Genomic DNA, 19,070 nt, shown 5'->3' with positions numbered 1-19,070 from the left:
GACCCCCAGTTTACCCACTATGGTGGGGAGTGGCCTAATGAATAGAACCCTTAGCTCCCCCCGGAGGCCCGACTGTGAAATGTATTGGTGTCTGTGATACCTGATCAGATGAACTCCTTCAGTGCCATCAGACGTACCATAGCTCCCCTTAGTGGCGGAGCCACAGTACTGCAACGACCAGGACTCTGGGGCACTGCAGGCAACATCCCCCCGCATTATCTATATCATAGACGCCGATACAGTTGAAAGCACTGATGGAGGAGAAAGCATAAGATGACGCTCCCTCACCCATCACTCCCCCTCTGCCTCTGACTCAGCAGTGAGTGCCAGGAGTGGAGCTGATGAGAAGCTCTGCAGAAGCCAGAGCAGCTGGGGAATGAGGAGGAGAGGTACCTATTGTGTGTGTGTGTATGCAGTGTGTGGCAGCTGCACTATATTGTGTAAGTGGGTGGACTGCACTGTACTGTGTGTGGGGGGCAGGATTAGACTGTGTCTGGGGCTGCACTCTACTGTGTATGTGGGGGGCTTCATTATACTGTTTGTGGGAGGACTGCATTATACTGTGTATTTGGGGGGCTGCATTTTACTGTATGTAGGGGCTGCACTATACTGTGTATGTGGGGGGGCTGCATTGTAGTCTGCCTGGGGGCTGCACTCTACTGTGTACATGGAGGGCTGCATTATACTGGTTGTGGGAGGACTGCATTATAATGTTTGTGGGGTTGCATTATACTGTGTAGTGGGGGGCTGCATTATACTGTGTGTAGGGGCTGCACTATACTGTGTATGTGGGAGGCTGTATTATACTGTGAGTGGGCACGGCAAGATACTGTGTATGTGGGGGGCTGCATTATACTGTGTGTGTGGGGGCTGCATTATAGTGTATGTGTGGGGCTGCATTATACTCTGAGGGGCTGCTTTATACTCTGGGGGGTTACATTATACTGTGTGTGTGGGGCTGCATTATACGGTGTGGGGGCTGCATTATACTATGAAGGGGCGGCATTATACTCTAAGGGGGCTTCATTATGTTCTATGAGGGGACTACATCATACTCTATGAGGGGGCTGCAGTATACTCTGAGGGAGGCTGTAGTATACTCTAAGGGGGCTGCAGTATACTCTGAGCAGGCTGCATTATACTCTATCAAGGACCATGGGGAGTGCATTATACTATGTACTATATGGGACCTGCATTATATTGTATCAAGGACTATCTGAACCAATCATTCTTCCTCAGCCGAAGTTAGGGTAGGTGCACATGGTCTGCAAACGATGCATTTGGACACTGCATACTTGTGCAGCGTCCAGATGTTACAACATAGTGGATGGGATTTCAAGAAATACCATGTACACTATGTATGCACAGACGCCTGCGGCTCACCCGTGGAGATGGACATGCGGTTCGTCTTTCCAGACCACAGCATGTCTATTTATTTTGCAGAGACGCCAGCCTTGGCAAGATAAATTTCACCTGTAAAATTTATTGGACACATGCAGAATCACCTGAAATTCAATAGCCAACAGGGACATGTCCTGCGTCCAAAGCGCTGCCTATTACTGAACGTGTGCACCTACCCTATAGAGGCCGGGAAACAAGTGTAGAATGACTTCAATATTGTCAATCGCGCTCGTTTAGAGGCCTGAACTCAGCGCAGGTAAATACAACAGAAATGTTTCTGTGTGATGGTGCGAATTGTCAGCATTTGGGGCCCCACTTTGTCTAAAACCGGCCCTGGTGCCACTCCGCTTATCTATGGAAACAGTCACACCCAGGCAAGTATTTCTGTGACTAGATGTTTGGGGGCCACACATATTTGCATAGAGAGACACATGTAGCTCTTAGGATGCAGGTTGTGCACGCCTGATTCATCCTCTTCCCTCAATGGAGATTTTTCATTTGTGCGCATTTGTTTTTTCCTCCCATTCTTCCAAGAGCCATAACTTTACTTTGTTGACATAGCTGAGTCAGGGCTTGTTTTTTGCAGGACGAGTGGCAGATGGGAGAATCAATTCACAGGACTCCGGTCCGTCAGGAGCCCTGCAAATCTCTTCACCTCTCGGCATTCCTGCCTAATCTTTTGATTAGCTGAGCTGCTACGACCTCATCACTGCAACATGATGCACAAACGACGTTGAGCCAGTCCGGATAATTAAAAGAAGAGCTGGAATTGTGGGGAGGTAAGGAGATTCACAGGACTCCTGCCCAGCAGTCACAGATTACTGAACTAACTGACGGACCGGAGTCCTATCATCTCTAAATGACACCATTTATTTTACCATACAAAATAAGCGAAAACAGGGGAAAAATCCAGGTGGGCTGAAAAAGTAAAAATAAAAACACACTGGCATTGTTATTTGGGGGGCGTTATGGCATTCACTGAGCGGAAAGGATCACTGGGTAATATGATTTTAGTTATCCAAGTTTGGGGTACATAATACATTTTTATTGCTTTTTAATTATTTAGGGGGAAGCGCAGCAACTAAAAAAAAAAATGAAATTCTGGCATTTCAATTTTTTTTCTCTTTTCGGCATTTAAAGGGAACCTGTCAGCAGGATTGTGCTCAGTGACTACAGACAGTGTCATGTCGGTGCCGTTATACTGATTACAATGATGCCTGGCTTGATGAAATCCGTCTTGTGGTTGTTATTTAACCTTTATTTGCAGTTTTCAGTTGATGAGATTCTTGTGCTTCAGGGTGGCCTGTGGATGGGGATGTGGCGGCCTGTGGGCGGGGCAGTGGCAGCTATGGGCGGGGCTTATGTGGTGCTCTGCTGACATACTCTTCCTTATGGGCTTATGACAGGTGACTGATCCTTCACTGACCTGCTTCCTATTTTACATACTGAATATAATACTGTGGGCTTAGAAAAAATTTTTTACATCCAACGAAATGGATAGATTCTACTGTGCAAGCACTACCATCTGTGTCATTTAGCTGCAGGCAATTTTTGTTTTCCTCCAGCAAAATGGCAGCGGCACATGCAAGGTAGCATCTATCGTTTGCCAATAGATGCTACTGCCCAAGCACCGCCATCATTTTGCTGGAGGAAAAAAAATGTGGCTGCAGCAAATGGCAAGTGGATAGATGCTACTGCTCACTGTGAGGATTCATAGAGAGCAGTGTTCACCAAGTCCGGTCCTCAAGAGCCACCAACAGGTCAGATTTTCAGGATTTCCTTAGCATTGCACAGGTCATAATTGCATCACCTGGACAGGCAAGCATTCAATCACCTGTGCAATACTAAGGAAATCCTCAAAACATGACCTGTTGGTGGCTCTTGAGGACCGGACTTGGGGAACACTGATATAGAGTGACCTCAGACTTACACCCCAAGCTTTTACACTCTGCCAAATTAAGGATCCAGATGGTAGCAAAGTGGACCTTAAAATAGGCTCCAGATGACATAGCTACCGATGAGCACCGCATGATTGCATAAAAGTGCACTGGCAACCAGTTCATTTAAATGCCCAGGTCAGTAATTAACAGCGGCATCTAAATGGTTAAAACAGCAGTGATTGGAGCTAGCTGTGGTCTCTGCTGTTAGTGGCAGGTGCTGGCTGTATTACACAGCTGGCATCTGCTGGGTATGGTGCAGGTTCAGTTCTTCAAAATGCTTTATACACTTGCACCCAGGGCCTGTTTTAGACAAATTGTGGCCCTGGGCAAAATTCAAAGTGGGGCCCCCAATCCTGAAATATTCCACCAACAACACTGTTAGGCCCCCTTCACAAGTCCATATAAAATAAGTACATGTTAGGCTAGTTTCACACTAGTGTTCGGCAGGGCTGCGGACAAAACCCTTCTTCCTCCGTGAAGCCCCACCCACAGCCGCACCTCTTCCTTCAGGTCCGCCTTCATTTGCATGCGTTCTGCATACCCTGTCTTTAACATTGGGGACGCAGGCCATGTGGATGTATGCGGATGCCTCCGCCGCATGCGTCGTTTTGAAGCTGCGCCGACCGCAAAAAAATGCAACATGTGGTGTTTGACACAGATCAGCGCAGCGTCAAGACGAAAAAAGCAGAGGCATCCGCACAGGGCCGACGTCAGCACCCGGCGTAGCCGGGCAAGTGCCGGGGCCCCTGTGAGGCAGGGGGGCCCTCCTGTCGCAAGCGCCAACTCCCCCGCCACCGCTTTGAACTTTATCGGCGTCTACCGGTAAAGTTCAAAGCAAATGATGGAGGAGAGAGCGTCACCTGACGCTCCCTCTCCCATCATTCCCCACTCTGCCTCTGACACTGCCGCTGCAGGTGCGTGATGACGTCATCGCGCACTCGCTGTGTTCCAGGCAGTGCAGCGGCAGCCGCCGAGACCGGAGCAGGGAGGGAGCAGCGCGGCACGGGAACGTTGAGAGGTGAGGAGTGTTTTTTTTTGTAACTATAACAGTGAGTATTGGACTATGGGGCCATTCTTGGGGGAGGGGGCTGTGCTGTATGCTACATGTCTGTGCTATATACTACATGGCTGTTCTTCTATATACTACATGGCTGTGCTATATACTACATGGGCCATGTTATATACTTTGTGGGCTGTTATATGCTACGTGGGCTGTGCTATATACTACATGGCTGTTCTATATAATACGTGGGCTGTGCTATATACTATATGGGCTGTTATATGCTATGTGGGCTGTGCTATATACTACATGGCTGTTCTATATACTACGTGGGCCATGTTATATACTACATGGGCTGTTATATGCTACGTGGGCTGTGCTATATACTACATGGCTGTTCTATAAACTACGTGGGCCGTGTTATATACTATGTGGCTGTGCTATATACTATATGGGCTGTGCTATATACTACATGGCTGTTCTATAAACTATGTGGGCCGTGTTATATACTATGTGGCTGTGCTATATACTATATGGGCTGTTATATGCTACGTGGGCTGTGCTATATACTACATGGCTGTTCTATATACTACGTGGGATGTGTTATATAATATGTGGCTGTGCTATATACTATATGGGCTGTTATATGCTACATGGGCTGTGCTATATGCTACATGGCTGTGTTATATGCTACGTGGACTGTGTTATATACTACATGGCTGTGTTATATGAGATCATGAATCGTGGTATGTGTTAAAGGGGGGCCCACTGAGACACTTTCGCCCGGGGCCCTCAAAAACCTGGAGCCGGCCCTGCATCCGCATACATCCGCATGGCCTGCGTACCCAATGTTAAAGATAGGTATGCAGGACACATGCAGACGTAGGCGGAGCTGAAGGAAGAGGCGCGGCAGTGGGCGGGCTTATCGGAGGAAGAAGGCTGCCATCCACAGCCCTTCCGAACGCTAGTATGAACTAGCCTTACACTGATATCTGAGTCACCAGTGTTTTCAATCAGTGTGCCGTCCGTGTGCCATCCGTGTTTTTCTGGTATGGATACTGAAAATTAAGTTACAAAGCTTCTCACATACTTTCCATGTTAAACACGGATGGCACATGTACGGCACAAGGACGGCACACGGAGGGCACACGGACGGCATGTTTACACGGACCCATAGACTTGTATTGGCCCTTGTCATCTGTGCTGCTGGGAAAGCACGGACATGAGTGCAGCACCATAGGTTAAATAGGGCACACGTGGAATCTGTGGAAAAACATGATACCCGTTTGTGTGAAGGGGGCCATACAGTCACATAATAGAAAATATTAGAATTGCCGTCTTTTTCTACAGCCTACCTCACAAACAGCAGAATAAAAAGTGGTTAAAAAAAGTCCTACATGTCCACCAAACTACTCTGCTAAATCCCCTCTGGCTCCGAGGCCGATGGTTTGTGGGCCCTGATGGGTATTATTCACATTGCAGCTATACTATAAGGTGCAGTCACAAGACCCTTGCAGCCCAGTGCTAAGACTGGCAGAAACCCCCGGAGCCACAAGACCCCCTGCAGCCCAGTGCTGAAACTGGCAGAGACCCCCGGAGCCACAAGACCCCCGCAGCCCAGTGCGGAGACTAGCAGAGACCCCAGGAGCCACAAGACCACTGAAGCCCAGTGCTAAGACTGGCAGAGACCCCCGGAGCCACAAGACCCCTGCAGCCCAGTGCTAAGACTGTCAGAGACCCCCGGAGAATCGGTGCCTGTTGTGTCTGTCCGCATGCAACATTTGTGTTGCAAATTGATCTACAGTGTTAGCAGTAAATATTCTGCTTTTTCGCAGCCTTTTCAACTGCATTTTTGTGTCCCATTCATTTGAATAAGGAAAAAACGCTGCAGAAATGCTGAAAGACGACGTGCAACAGAGATATAAAAAACTTCTCTTCTGTCCGGTGTCCTTGTCTGTCCGGTGTCCGTGTCCGGCCAGTGTCCGTGTCTGGCCAGTGTCCGTGTCTGGCCAGTGTCTGTGTCTGTCTGGTGTCCAGCGTCGGACTGGAGCACCCACCAGAGAAAATCATTCTTGGGGCCCACTATGTAACTACATAGAAATAGATACAAGACCACCAATTGTGCGGTAAAAAGCGCTAATATCAGGGTAAAATATAAGGTAGTTCACGTCTTAATTATGTAGCAAGGGTTGGGGTAGCCCCCTCACAGAATATAATTTAGCCCCCTCATAAAATATAACGCAGTCCCCTCTCATAGAATATAATGCAGCACCCCACAAAATATAGTGCAACCCCCTCAGGTATAACGCAGTCCCCACCATAGAATATAATGTAGCACCCTCATAGGGTATAATGCAGCCCCCCTCATATAGTATAATGCAGCCACCACAGAATATAATGTAGTCAACTGAGAGAATGCAGCCCCACCACAGAATATAATGCAGCCCCCCCATAGAGTATACTGTAGCCCCCTCACATAGTATGATGTAGCCCCCCATAATATAATGTAGTCCCCTGAGAATAATGCAGTCCCCCAACAGAATATAATGTAGCCCCCTCATAAAGTATAATGCAGCCCCTCTTCACCCCCATCATTGTCCTCATCACCACCTCCATCATTGCCTTCTCCCCCACCACCTCCATCACTGCCCATTCCACCACCTGCATCATTGTCTCCTCCCCCACCATCATTGTCCATTTCATCACCTCCATCATCACCTCCATCATTGCCTCCCCCCACCACCATCATTGCCCATCACCTCCATCATTGCCTCCCCCACCACCATCATTGTCCATCACCTCCATCGTTACTATTTTAGTAGTGAAAACAAAAATAGAAATTTGAGAAAAAAAATGATTTTGTATCACCATCTTATGAGACCAGTAACGTTTTTTTTTTGGCAGATGGAGCTGTGTGATAGCTTATTTTTTGCAGGGCTAGATGACGTTTTTATTAGTACAATTTTAGGATAGATGTGAATTTTTGATCTCTTGTTACAGCTTTTTTGTGGAATTGTGGCAACCAGAAAAAAGGAAATTTCACATTCTTGAATTTTTTTCTGTTTAGGCTACGTTCACACGTTGCGTTTTTCTTCGTTTTTTTAATGCAAATTTTCAGCTATGTTTTACAGTAGCAGCAAAGTCTATGAGATTTCAGAAATCTCATGCACACAGCTTGTTTTTTTTTGTCCTCACTATTTTGTACAAAAGCATAGGTTTTGCAAAATGCCTCATGTCATTTCTTGCAGCAGTTTTTCAGTGTTTAGTTTTAGTTGTGTTTTTCACCTATTGCAAGCAAAATGTAGTGCAAACAAAAACGCTGCAAAACGCAGAAAAAAATGCAATGTGTGAACATAGCCTTACAGTGCTTACTGATCGGGTTAATTGTTTTATATTTTGACAGAGCTGAATTTTTACATTTTTTAAACATCTTTATTTTCAATGGGATACAAGGAGGATTATTTGAACTTCAAGGTATTTTTTAAATCATTTTTTTTAATTTTCACTGTTATTGCCCTTTGGGGACTTAAAGATGTGATAGTCTGATCGCCCGTGCTATATACAGTGATGCCAAAGCATCGCTGTATATTGCAGGAATCACAGTCTCCTGTGGTGTTTCAAAGGAGCTCTGTAATGACAGGCACAAGGGTCATCAGCTGACCCTTTGCTGTCATGGCAACCCATCGGCGACCCGCGATCAAGTAACAGGTGCTCCGATGGGCAAAAGAATGATGCACACGCATGGCGGCGCCACATGTTAAATGCGGCTGTCAGAGATTGACAGTGGCATTTAACATGCGCCATACATGTAAGGCGGATGTTGTGAATGGGTCAAATATCTGAGGGCCCCTTCCCCACTGTGTCACCTAATTTCCTGTGGGCCCCCTTCCCCACAGCGTCACCTAATTTCCTGAGGACCCCTTTCCCACTGTGTTACATACTTTCCTGAGGGCCCCCTTCCTCACTGTTACCCAATTTCCTGAGGACCCCTTCCCCACTGTGTCACATAGTTTCCTGAGGGCCCCCTTCCTCACTGTGTCACCTAATTTCCTGAGGACCCCTTCCTCACTGTGTCACCTAATTTCCTGAGGGCTCCCTTCCTCACTGTGTCACCTAATTTCCTGAGGACCCCTTCCCCACTGTGTCACATAATTTCCGGACGGCCCCCTTTCTCACTGTCACCTGATTTCTTGAGGACCCCTTCCTCACTGTGTCACATAATTTCCGGAGGGCTCCCTTCCTTACTGTGTCACCTGATTTCCTGAGGACCCCTTCCCCACTGTGTCACATAATTTCCGGAGGGCCCCCTTCCTCACTGTGTCACCTGATTTCCTGAGGGCCCCTTCCCCACAGCGTCACCTAATTTCCTGAGGACAGCTTCCCCACTGTGTCACATACTTTCCTGAGGGCCCCCTTCCTCACTGTGTCACATAATTTCCTGAGGGCCCCCTTCCTCACTGTGTCATCTGATTTCCTGAAGACCCCTTCCTCACTGTGTCACCTAATTTCTTGAGGGCCCCCTTTCCCAGAGGTGAAATGGTGGGAGAGGTGACCCACAGTAAATTAGGAGACAGTGGGGAAGGGGGACCACAGGAAATTTTCTATGGGGGACCCCCACCTTGTGTCACCTTTAGATTGCAGGGGGGCCTCCCATAACTGTCTCAGTGGCTGGAGAACCATGCTGCAGGCTGCCTGCAGGCATATTTTACTTACACATTACTGTCTGCAATCATCCAATGTCCCTCAGCTCCAGCCTCCGACTATATGATATTGCTGTGCGGCTGTGTGCCTGTGCCGCTTGGGCAGGACAGCCGATAAATCAAAGCACAGCAAATTGCCTGAGGTGTGCTGTGAGGTCACACAAAGAAAACTAATGCTGATTGGCTGCATGTCAGCCAATCAGCATTAGAACACCTCAGTCCACAGTTTTGGTGATGAAGAGGGCAGAGGCGGTGATGCAATGCAACAAGAAACAGGTAAGGCTGGTTTCACACTTGCGTTTTGATCTGCAGCGTTTGTAAAAAAAACGCAGGTGGTGAAAAAACGCGTGCAAACGCTGCGTTTTTTAGACGCATGCGTTTTTGCATGCAGAAAAAAACGCGGCGTTTTGACGCATTTACATGCGTTTTTTCCTGCGTTTGCGTTTTTGAAACGCATGCTGAGAAGTGTGTGACAGCTGCCAATCATCAAAATCAACTAGAAAAGCCACTATTAATAGAATTAGCTAGGGTTAGGGTTTGGGTTAGGATCCCTAGGGTTAGGGTTAGGGTTAGGCGTAGCTTTTTATTAGAAGAATGTCCTGGTCACCAGGTCACTGATAAGCCACCCCCCACCATCAAGGTGATGAAGGGATCCAAACCCTAACCCTACCCCTAACCATAACCCTAACCATAACCCTAGGGATCCAAACCCTAACCCTACCCCTAAACCTAACCCTAACCCTAACCATAACCCTAGGGATCCAAACCCTTACCCTACCCCTAACCCTACCCCTACCCCTACCCCTACCCCTAACCCTAACCCAAGGGATCCTATATATATATATATATATATATATATATATATATATATATATATATATATATATATATATATATATATATATATATATATATATATATATAAAATTATTACTATTATTATTATCCTAGGGATCCATAGGGATTGGCTATTATGTTGACCTGGAGACCAGGACATTCTTCTAATAAAAAGCTTTGTTCAATGTGGACACCCCAAGATATACGGTATTGCTATAGAGTACTAAAAATATAAACTCGGAGAGTATTCACTGTCATATTGTTAGGGTTAGGGATAGGGGTAGGGTTAGGGGTAGGGTTAGGGGTAGGGTTAAGGTTAGGGTTAGGGTTTGGATCCCTAGGGTTAGGGATAGGGGTAAGGGTAGGGGTAGGGTTAGAGTTAGGATCCCTTTTATCACCCTGATGGTGGGGGGTGGCTTTTCAGGGTGTATTCTTGTTTTTTTCTATAAAAACGCATGCGTTTAAAACCCAAGCAAACGCATGTACGCAAAAACGCATGCGTTTCCATAGACATCAATGTATTTTTTGACGCAAATCAAACGCAAATGAACGCATGCGGCAAAAAACGCCTCTGATAATTACTACATGTTGCATTTCTGCAAAAGAACGCATGCAGCAAAAAAACGCATGCAACGTAAAACGCGGCAAAACACGTACGTAAAAAAAGCATGCGTTTTTAATGTTAAACATAGGGAAAAAAACGCATGCGTTTTTTTCAGTAAAAACGCTGCAGATCAAAACGCAAGTGTGAAACCAGCCTGACTGTGGTGGGTCTGCTGAGCCTGTTGTGTGCAGTGCGTGCGTGTGTGTCTCTCTGTCTCCTCTCTGACTCAGTCTCACGCAGTCAGCTGTTCCTCTGACTGTGCTGGCTGAAGTGAGGTCGGCACTTGGCACACACTCGCACGCTGCGCACGGGCTGCTCTTATCAATAGCACAGTCAGCGTCGGCAGAAGCAGCCAGCAGGTGATGATCATGTGAAGGAGCTGCCACGCGACTGCACACTTCACATAATTTCTTCCGTACAGCCTGTGCGCCGGCTATAGAATAAAGTGTACACCGCTTGCTGCGCACTATGAGCATGCAGGGCAGGGACAAATGAAGGAGGAAGGGGCTGGGGGCGGGGCCCACCAGAAGATTCTCCGGTGTCCCGGTGCCCCAGTCCGACACTGCTGGTGTCCGTGTCTGTCCGGTGTCTGTCTGTCCGGTGTCCGTGTCTGGCCGGTGTCCACGTCTGTCCGATGTCTGTGTCTGGCCAGTATCCGTGTCTGGCCAGTGTCCGTGTCTGGCCGGTGTCCGTGTCTGTCCGGTGTCTGTCTGTCCGGTGTCCGTGTCTGGCCAGTGTCCGTGTCTGGCCAGTGTCCGTGTCTGTCCGGTGTCCGTCTGTCCGGTGTCCGTGTCTGGCCAGTGTCCGTGTCTGGCCGGTGTCCGTGTCTGGCCGGTTTCCATGTCTGGCCGGTGTCCATGTCTGGCCAGTGTCCATGTCTGGCCAGTGTCCGTGTCTGGCCGGTGTCCGTGTCTGGCCAGTGTCCGTGTCTGGCCGGTGTCCGTGTCTGTCCGGTGTCCGTGTATGGCCGGTGTCTGTGTCTGTCCGGTGTCCGTGTCTGGCCGGTGTCCATGTCTGGCTGCTGTACTGGGACAGCACGGAATAGTATAGTAGATGGTACTTTTCCATCCAATAGTATATTAGGCCCTGTTCACATTGCACTTCTGCAGTGCGTCAGGGGGTTCTGCCCGAATCCCCCAAAATAGGATTCACATAAATCCCTGACAGGGCCACAGACTGCACTGACACCAGCAGAGGTGAAATGAATTTGTTTTTTTTCTGAAATTGACGGATTTATTTTCTTAGGCCGGGTGCACACGATCAGTAATGTGGATGCAGCACATGTCCGCTTCTGGCTATTGAACGCAGGTGAATCCTTTGAAGATTCACCGCGTCCAATACATTGTACGGGTGATATTTATCTTAGAGAGGTTCGCGTCTCCACAAGATAAATAGACATGCTGCAGTCTGGAGTGACGCTCCTGTCTGTCTCACCGGGTGATCTGCGGCATCTATGGACACATAGTGTCATATTTTTCGGACCATAAAATGCACTTTTTTCCCAAAACATTTTGGGGGAAAATTGGGGTGCGTCTTACAATTCAAATATACCTTACCGGCCACAGTGGAGCAGGGTCCCAGGGTCGCTGCTGGAGGAGGCAAGAGCGGCGCGTTGCTGCAGGCTGGGATGAGGGGGTGTTTAGAGGTGTGACACTGCAGCTGAGATCTTGGGAGATGAGATCTCAGCGCCAAGATCTCCATCTGCACATGCGTCGCCCCCGGCCGCCATTTTCCCAGAGTCCACCACAAAGTAAACCATGGAATTACGGGGGCTCTGGGCTTTCACAAAATGTCGGTGCACCACCGAACACCCGCAGCGTCGCACATCCGAACACCCCTTTCTCCCAGTCTGGGGTCAGCAGCATTGCCTGTTGTGATCTGCTTTTTGGGCTCCCCTAGTGGTGGCTGGTGGTACTGGAGACTTGTGTGTTCTTTTCTGCCTCAGCTCACCTGCTTCCATCAGTTTTGGGAGTTCCCTATTTAGCCTTGCTCTCCAGTCACTTCCTTGCCGGTCATCATTGTAACCTGAGTCTTTCAGTTGCATGTTCCTGCTACCAGTCTGCTGATCAGCTAAGTGGACTCTTGTCCTTTTTGTTTTGTATTTTTTGTCCAGTTTACAGTTTGTCATTTTCTGTTACTGGAAGCTCTTGTGGACTGAAATTGCCACTCCTGTGTCATGAGTTGACACAGGAGTCTTAAAGTAATTTCAGGATGGGTTTTTGAAAGGGTTTTTCAGCTGACCGTGAAGTCCTCTTTTGTATCCTTCCTCTATCTAGTAAGTGGACCTCGCTTTGCTAAATCTACCTTCATACTGTGTATGTCTTTTCCTCTGAACTCACCGTTAATATATGTGGGGGCTACTATCATCTTTGGGGAATTTCACTAGAGGTAAGCCAGGTCTATTCCTTCCTCTTCCAGGCGTAGTTAGTTCTCCGGCTGGCGCATGGCATCTAGGCAGCCGTAGGAATGCTTCCTGGCTACTGTTAGTTGTGTGGTAGATTTAGGTCAAGGTCAGCTTGAGTTTCCATCACCCGAGGGCTAGTCTGTTATTTTGTGTTTCTGATGTTCCCATGCCATTGGGGAATCATGACAGTATGACCGGCCACTGTTAAAGTAATTGGCAGAAGAAAGGAGAGTAAAAGAAGTCTGTAGATTTTTTTTAATTTTTTTTTCCTCACATGTTTGCTACTTAGTTGGCTCAGTTGTATTTCTGCTCTATTTTCAGCCTTGCCTTTCTCTCCTTCTAATCCTTGAATGGCTCTGATCTCTCCGGTTTAAGGATGGACTCTCAGAGTTTGGCTGCAGGTTTAAATAATCTTGCTACGAAGGTTCAGAATTTACAAGATTATGTTATACGTACTCCTATTTCTGAACCTAAGATTCCTACACCAGAGGTATTTTCCGGAGATAGATCTCGGTTTCTAAATTTCAAATGTAATTGTAAATTATTCCTTTCTCTCAGACCTCACTCCTCTGGAGATCCTGTTCAGCAGGTTAAGATTGTGATTTCTTTGCTGCGAGGTGACCCTCAAAATTGGGCATTTTCATTGACACCAGGGGATCCTGCGTTGCTCAATGTGGATGCGTTTTTTCTGGCTTTAGGGTTGCTGTATGAGGAACCTAATTTGGAGATTCAAGCTGAAAAAGCTTTAATAGCCCTGTCTCAAGGGCAAGATGAAGCTGAGATATACTGCCAAAAATTTTGTAAATGGTCTGTGCTTACTCAGTGGAATGAGTGTGCCCTGGCGGCAATTTTCAGAGAAGGCCTTTCTGATGCCGTTAAGGATGTCATGGTGGGGTTTCCTACGCCCACAGGTCTGAATGAGTCCATCACAATGGCGATTCAGATTGATCGGCGTTTGCGGGAGCGCAAACCCGTGCACCATTTGGCGGTATCTTCTGAAGGGACGCCAGAGAAAATGCAATGTGACAGAATTCTGTCAAGAAGCGAGCGGCAGAATTATAGGCGCAAAAATGGCTTGTGCTTCTATTGTGGTGATTCCGCGCATGTTATATCAGCATGCTCTAAACGTACTAGGAAGGTTGACAAGTCTGTTTCTATTGGCACTTTACAGCCTAAATTTCTTCTGTCTGTAACTCTGATTTGTTCATTATCAGTTATTACCGTGGATGCCTATGTGGACTCTGGCGCCGCTCTGAGTCTCATGGATTGGTCCTTCGCCAGGCGCTGTGGGTTTGATTTGGAGCCTCTGGAAGTTCCTATACCTCTGAAGGGTATTGATTCTACACCTCTGGCTTGTAATAGACCACAGTTCTGGACGCAAGTGACTATCCGTATGACTCCAGACCATCAGGAGATGATTCGCTTCCTCGTGTTGTATAATTTACATGATGTGTTAGTGCTTGGATTACCATGGTTGCAATCTCATAACCCAGTACTGGACTGGAAAACTATGTCTGTGTTAAGCTGGGGATGTCGGGGGGCTCATGGGGACATACCTTTGGTTTCTATCTCGTCATCTATTCCCTCTGAGGTTCCGGCATTTTTGTCGGATTTTGGGGATATTTTTGAAGAGCCTAAAATTGGTTCTCTCCCTCCCCACAGAGAGTGTGATTGCGCCATAGATCTGATTCCAGGCAGTAAATTTCCAAAGGGTCGTTTGTTTAACCTATCTGTACCTGAGCATGCTGCCATGCGAGAGTATGTTAAGGAGTCCCTGGAAAAGGGACATATTCGTCCTTCTTCATCACCTTTAGGAGCTGGGTTTTTCTTTGTCTCTAAAAAGGATGGCTCTCTGAGGCCTTGTATTGATTATCGACTCCTGAATAAAATTACTGTCAAATATCAGTATCCGTTGCCGCTGCTTACTGATTTGTTTGCTCGCATAAGGGGGGCTAAGTGGTTCTCCAAGATTGATCTCCGTGGGGCGTATAATTTGGTGCGAATTAAGCAAGGGGATGAGTGGAAAACCGCATTTAATACGCCTGAGGGCCACTTTGAGTATTTGGTGATGCCTTTCGGCCTTTCTAATGCACCTTCAGTTTTTCAGTCCTTTATGCATGATATATTATTTCTGGATAAATTTATGATTGTGTATTTGGACGATATTTTGATTTTTTCTGAGGACTGGGAGTCTCATGTTCAGCAGGTCAGGAGGGTTTTTCAGGTCTTGCGGGAGAATTCTCTGTGTGTAAAGGGTTCTAAGTGTGTTTTTGGGGTTCAAAAGATTTCCTTTTTGGGGTACATTTTTGCCCCTTCTTCTGTTGTGATGGACCCTGTCAAGGTTCGGGCTATTTGTGACTGGACGCAGCCTACTTCTCTAAAGGGTCTTCAGAAGTTCTTGGGCTTTGCTAATTTTTATTGTCGATTTATAACTGGTTTTTCTGGTGTTGCTAAGCCTCTTACGGATTTGACTAAGAAGGGTGCTGATGTTGCCAATTGGTCCTCTGCCGCTGTGGAGGCCTTTCGGGAACTTAAGCGCCGCTTTTCGTCTGCCCCTGTGTTGCGCCAGCCTGATGTCTCTCTCCCCTTTCAGGTTGAGGTCGATGCTTCCGAGAGCGGAGCGGGGGCGGTTTTGTCGCAGAAAAGTTCCGATTGCTCAGTGATGAGACCTTGTGCGTTCTTTTCTCGAAAATTTTCTGCCGCCGAAAGAAATTATGATGTCGGTAATCGGGAGCTTTTGGCCATGAAGTGGGCATTTGAGGAGTGGCGTCATTGGCTTGAGGGTGCTAGACATCAGGTGGTGGTTTTGACTGATCACAAGAATCTGATTTATCTTGAGTCTGCCAGGCGCCTGAATCCTAGACAGGCGCGCTGGTCGTTGTTTTTCTCTCGGTTTAATTTTGTGGTCTCATATCTACCAGGTTCTAAGAATGTGAAGGCAGATGCCCTTTCTAGGAGTTTTGAGCCTGATTCCCCTGGTGATTCGGAACCTACAGGTATCCTTAAGGATGGGGTGATATTATCCGCTATTTCCCCAGATCTGCGACGTGCTTTGCAAGAGTTTCAGGCGGATAGACCTGATCGCTGTCCACCTGGTAGACTGTTTGTTCCTGATGATTGGACCAGTAGAGTCATCTCGGAGGTTCATTCTTCTACGCTGGCGGGTCATCCTGGAATTTTTGGTACCAGGGATTTGGTGGCTAGATCCTTCTGGTGGCCATCTCTGTCTCGAGATGTGCGTGTTTTTGTGCAGTCTTGTGATGTGTGTGCTCGGGCCAAGCCTTGTTGTTCTAGGGCTAGCGGGTTGTTGTTGCCCTTGCCTATTCCGAAGAGGCCTTGGACGCACATCTCGATGGACTTTATTTCTGATCTTCCTGTCTCTCAGAGGATGTCTGTTATCTGGGTGGTGTGTGACCGTTTTTCTAAGATGGTTCATTTGGTGCCATTGCCGAAGTTGCCTTCCTCGTCTGAGTTGGTTCCTTTGTTTTTTCAAAATGTGGTTCGCTTGCATGGTATTCCTGAAAATATCGTTTCTGATAGGGGTACCCAGTTCGTTTCTAGATTTTGGCGGGCATTCTGTGCCAGGTTGGGCATTGATTTGTCTTTTTCGTCTGCCTTCCATCCTCAGACTAATGGCCAGACGGAGCGAACTAATCAGACTTTGGAGACGTATTTGAGGTGTTTTGTGTCTGCGGATCAGGATGATTGGGTTGCCTTTTTGCCGTTGGCGGAGTTTGCTCTTAATAATCGGGCTAGTTCGGCCACTTTGGTTTCCCCTTTCTTTTGCAATTCGGGGTTTCATCCCCGTTTTTCTTCTGGTCAGGCGGAGTCTTCGGATTGTCCTGGAGTAGATGCTGTGGTGGATCGGTTGTATCGGATTTGGGAACAAGTGGTGGACAATTTGAATTTGTCCCAGGAGAGGACTCAGCGGTTTGCTAACCGCCAGCGTCGGGTTGGTCCTCGCCTTCGTGTTGGGGACTTGGTGTGGTTGTCTTCCCGTTTTGTCCCAATGAGGGTTTCTTCTCCTAAATTTAAGCCTCGGTTCATCGGTCCCTATAGGATTTTGGAGATTATTAACCCTGTTTCCTTTCGTTTGGACCTCCCGGCATCTTTCGCTATCCATAATGTGTTCCATCGGTCGTTGTTGCGGAGATACGAGGTGCCGGTGGTTCCTTCTGCTGAGCCTCCTGCTCCTGTGCTGGTTGAGGGTGAATTGGAGTACGTTATAGAGAAGATCTTGGACTCCCGTATTTCCAGGCGGAGACTCCAGTATCTGGTTAAATGGAAGGGCTATGGTCAGGAAGATAATTCTTGGGTAACTGCCTCTGATGTTCATGCCTCGGATTTGGTTTGTGCCTTTCATAGGGCTCATCCAGGTCGCCCTGGCGGTTCTTGTGAGGGTTCGGTGCCCCCTCCTTAAGGGGGGGGTACTGTTGTGATTCGCTTTTTGGGCTCCCCTATGTTATGACCCCAATGGCGAGGGTCTCAGAGAAACAAGTAAGTCTGCGACGTACAAAAATCCAGCTCATAGGGCAGTGGTAACTGGGTTGACCATATATCTACTCTTAACGCCAACACTAGCAGTAGCCGGGGAACATGCCTACGTTGGTCGCTAGATGTCTCGCGCCAGCCGGAGGACTAACTACCCCTAGAAGAGGAAAACAAAGACCTCTCTTGCCTCCAGAGAATAGACCCCAAAAGTAGGATAGTAGCCCCCCACAAATAATAACGGTGAGGTAAGAGGAAATGACAAACACAGAGATGAACTAGATTTTAGCAAAGAGAGGCCCACTTTACTAATAGCAGAATGTAGTAAGATAACTTATATGGTCAACAAAAACCCTATCAAAATCCACGCTGGAGATTCAAGAACCCCCGAACCGTCTAACGGCCCGGGGGGAGAACACCAGCCACCCTAGAGCTTCCAGCAAGGTCAGGAAACAGATTATATACAAGCTGGACAAAAATGCAAACAAAAACAAATAGCAAAAAGCAAGAAAGTAGACTTAGCTTAATCAAGCAGGAACCAGGATCAGAAGACCAGAGCACTACAGATTAGCTCTGATATCAACGTTGCCAGGCATTGAACTGAAGGTCCAGGGAGCTTATATAGCAACACCCCTGACCTAACGACCCAGGTGAGCATACAAGGGATGAATGACATACCCAGAGTAAAATCACTAGTAGCCACTAGAGGGAGCCAAAAGGTAAATTCACAACAGTACCCCCCCCTTAGTGAGGGGTCACCAAACCCTCACCAAGACCACCAGGGCGATCAGGATGAGCGGCGTGAAAGGCATGAACTAAATCGGCCGCATGCACATCAGAGGCGACCACCCAGGAATTATCCTCCTGACCACAGCCCTTCCACTTGACCAGGTACTGAAGCCTCCGCCTGGAGAGACGAGAATCTAAGATCTTCTCCACCACGTACTCCAACTCGCCCTCAACCAACACCGGAGCAGGAGGCTCAGCAGAAGGAATCACAGGCACAACGTACCGCCGCAACAAGGACCTATGAAATACGTTGTGGATGGCAAACGACACCGGAAGATCCAGGCGAAAGGATACAGGATTAATGATTTCCAATATCTTGTAAGGACCAATGAAGCGAGGCTTAAATTTGGGAGAGGAGACCTTCATAGGAACAAATCGAGAAGACAGCCATACCAAATCCCCAACGCGAAGTCGGGGACCCACACCGCGGCGGCGGTTGGCAAAACGCTGAGCCTTCTCCTGTGACAACTTCAAGTTGTCCACCACATGCCCCCAGATCCGCTGCAACCTATCCACCACGGAATCCACCCCAGGACAGTCAGAAGGCTCCACATGTCCCGAGGAAAAACGAGGATGGAAACCAGAGTTGCAGAAAAATGGCGAAACCAAGGTGGCGGAACTAGCCCGATTATTAAGGGCAAATTCAGCCAACGGCAAGAAGGTCACCCAATCATCCTGATCAGAAGAGACAAAACACCTCAAATAAGCCTCCAGAGTCTGATTAGTTCGCTCCGTTTGTCCGTTAGTCTGGGGATGGAAAGCGGATGAAAACGACAACTCAATGCCCATCCTACCACAAAAGGATCGCCAGAACCTGGAAACAAACTGGGATCCTCTGTCCGACACAATATTCTCAGGAATGCCGTGCAAACGAACCACGTTCTGGAAGAACACAGGAACCAGATCA

Source organism: Ranitomeya variabilis, chromosome 5 (assembly GCF_051348905.1).
Source record: "Ranitomeya variabilis isolate aRanVar5 chromosome 5, aRanVar5.hap1, whole genome shotgun sequence".
In the NCBI taxonomy this organism is placed as follows: domain Eukaryota; kingdom Metazoa; phylum Chordata; class Amphibia; order Anura; family Dendrobatidae; genus Ranitomeya; species Ranitomeya variabilis.
The sequence above is the reverse complement of the archived record's forward strand: the minus strand, read 5'-3'. Positions refer to the sequence as shown.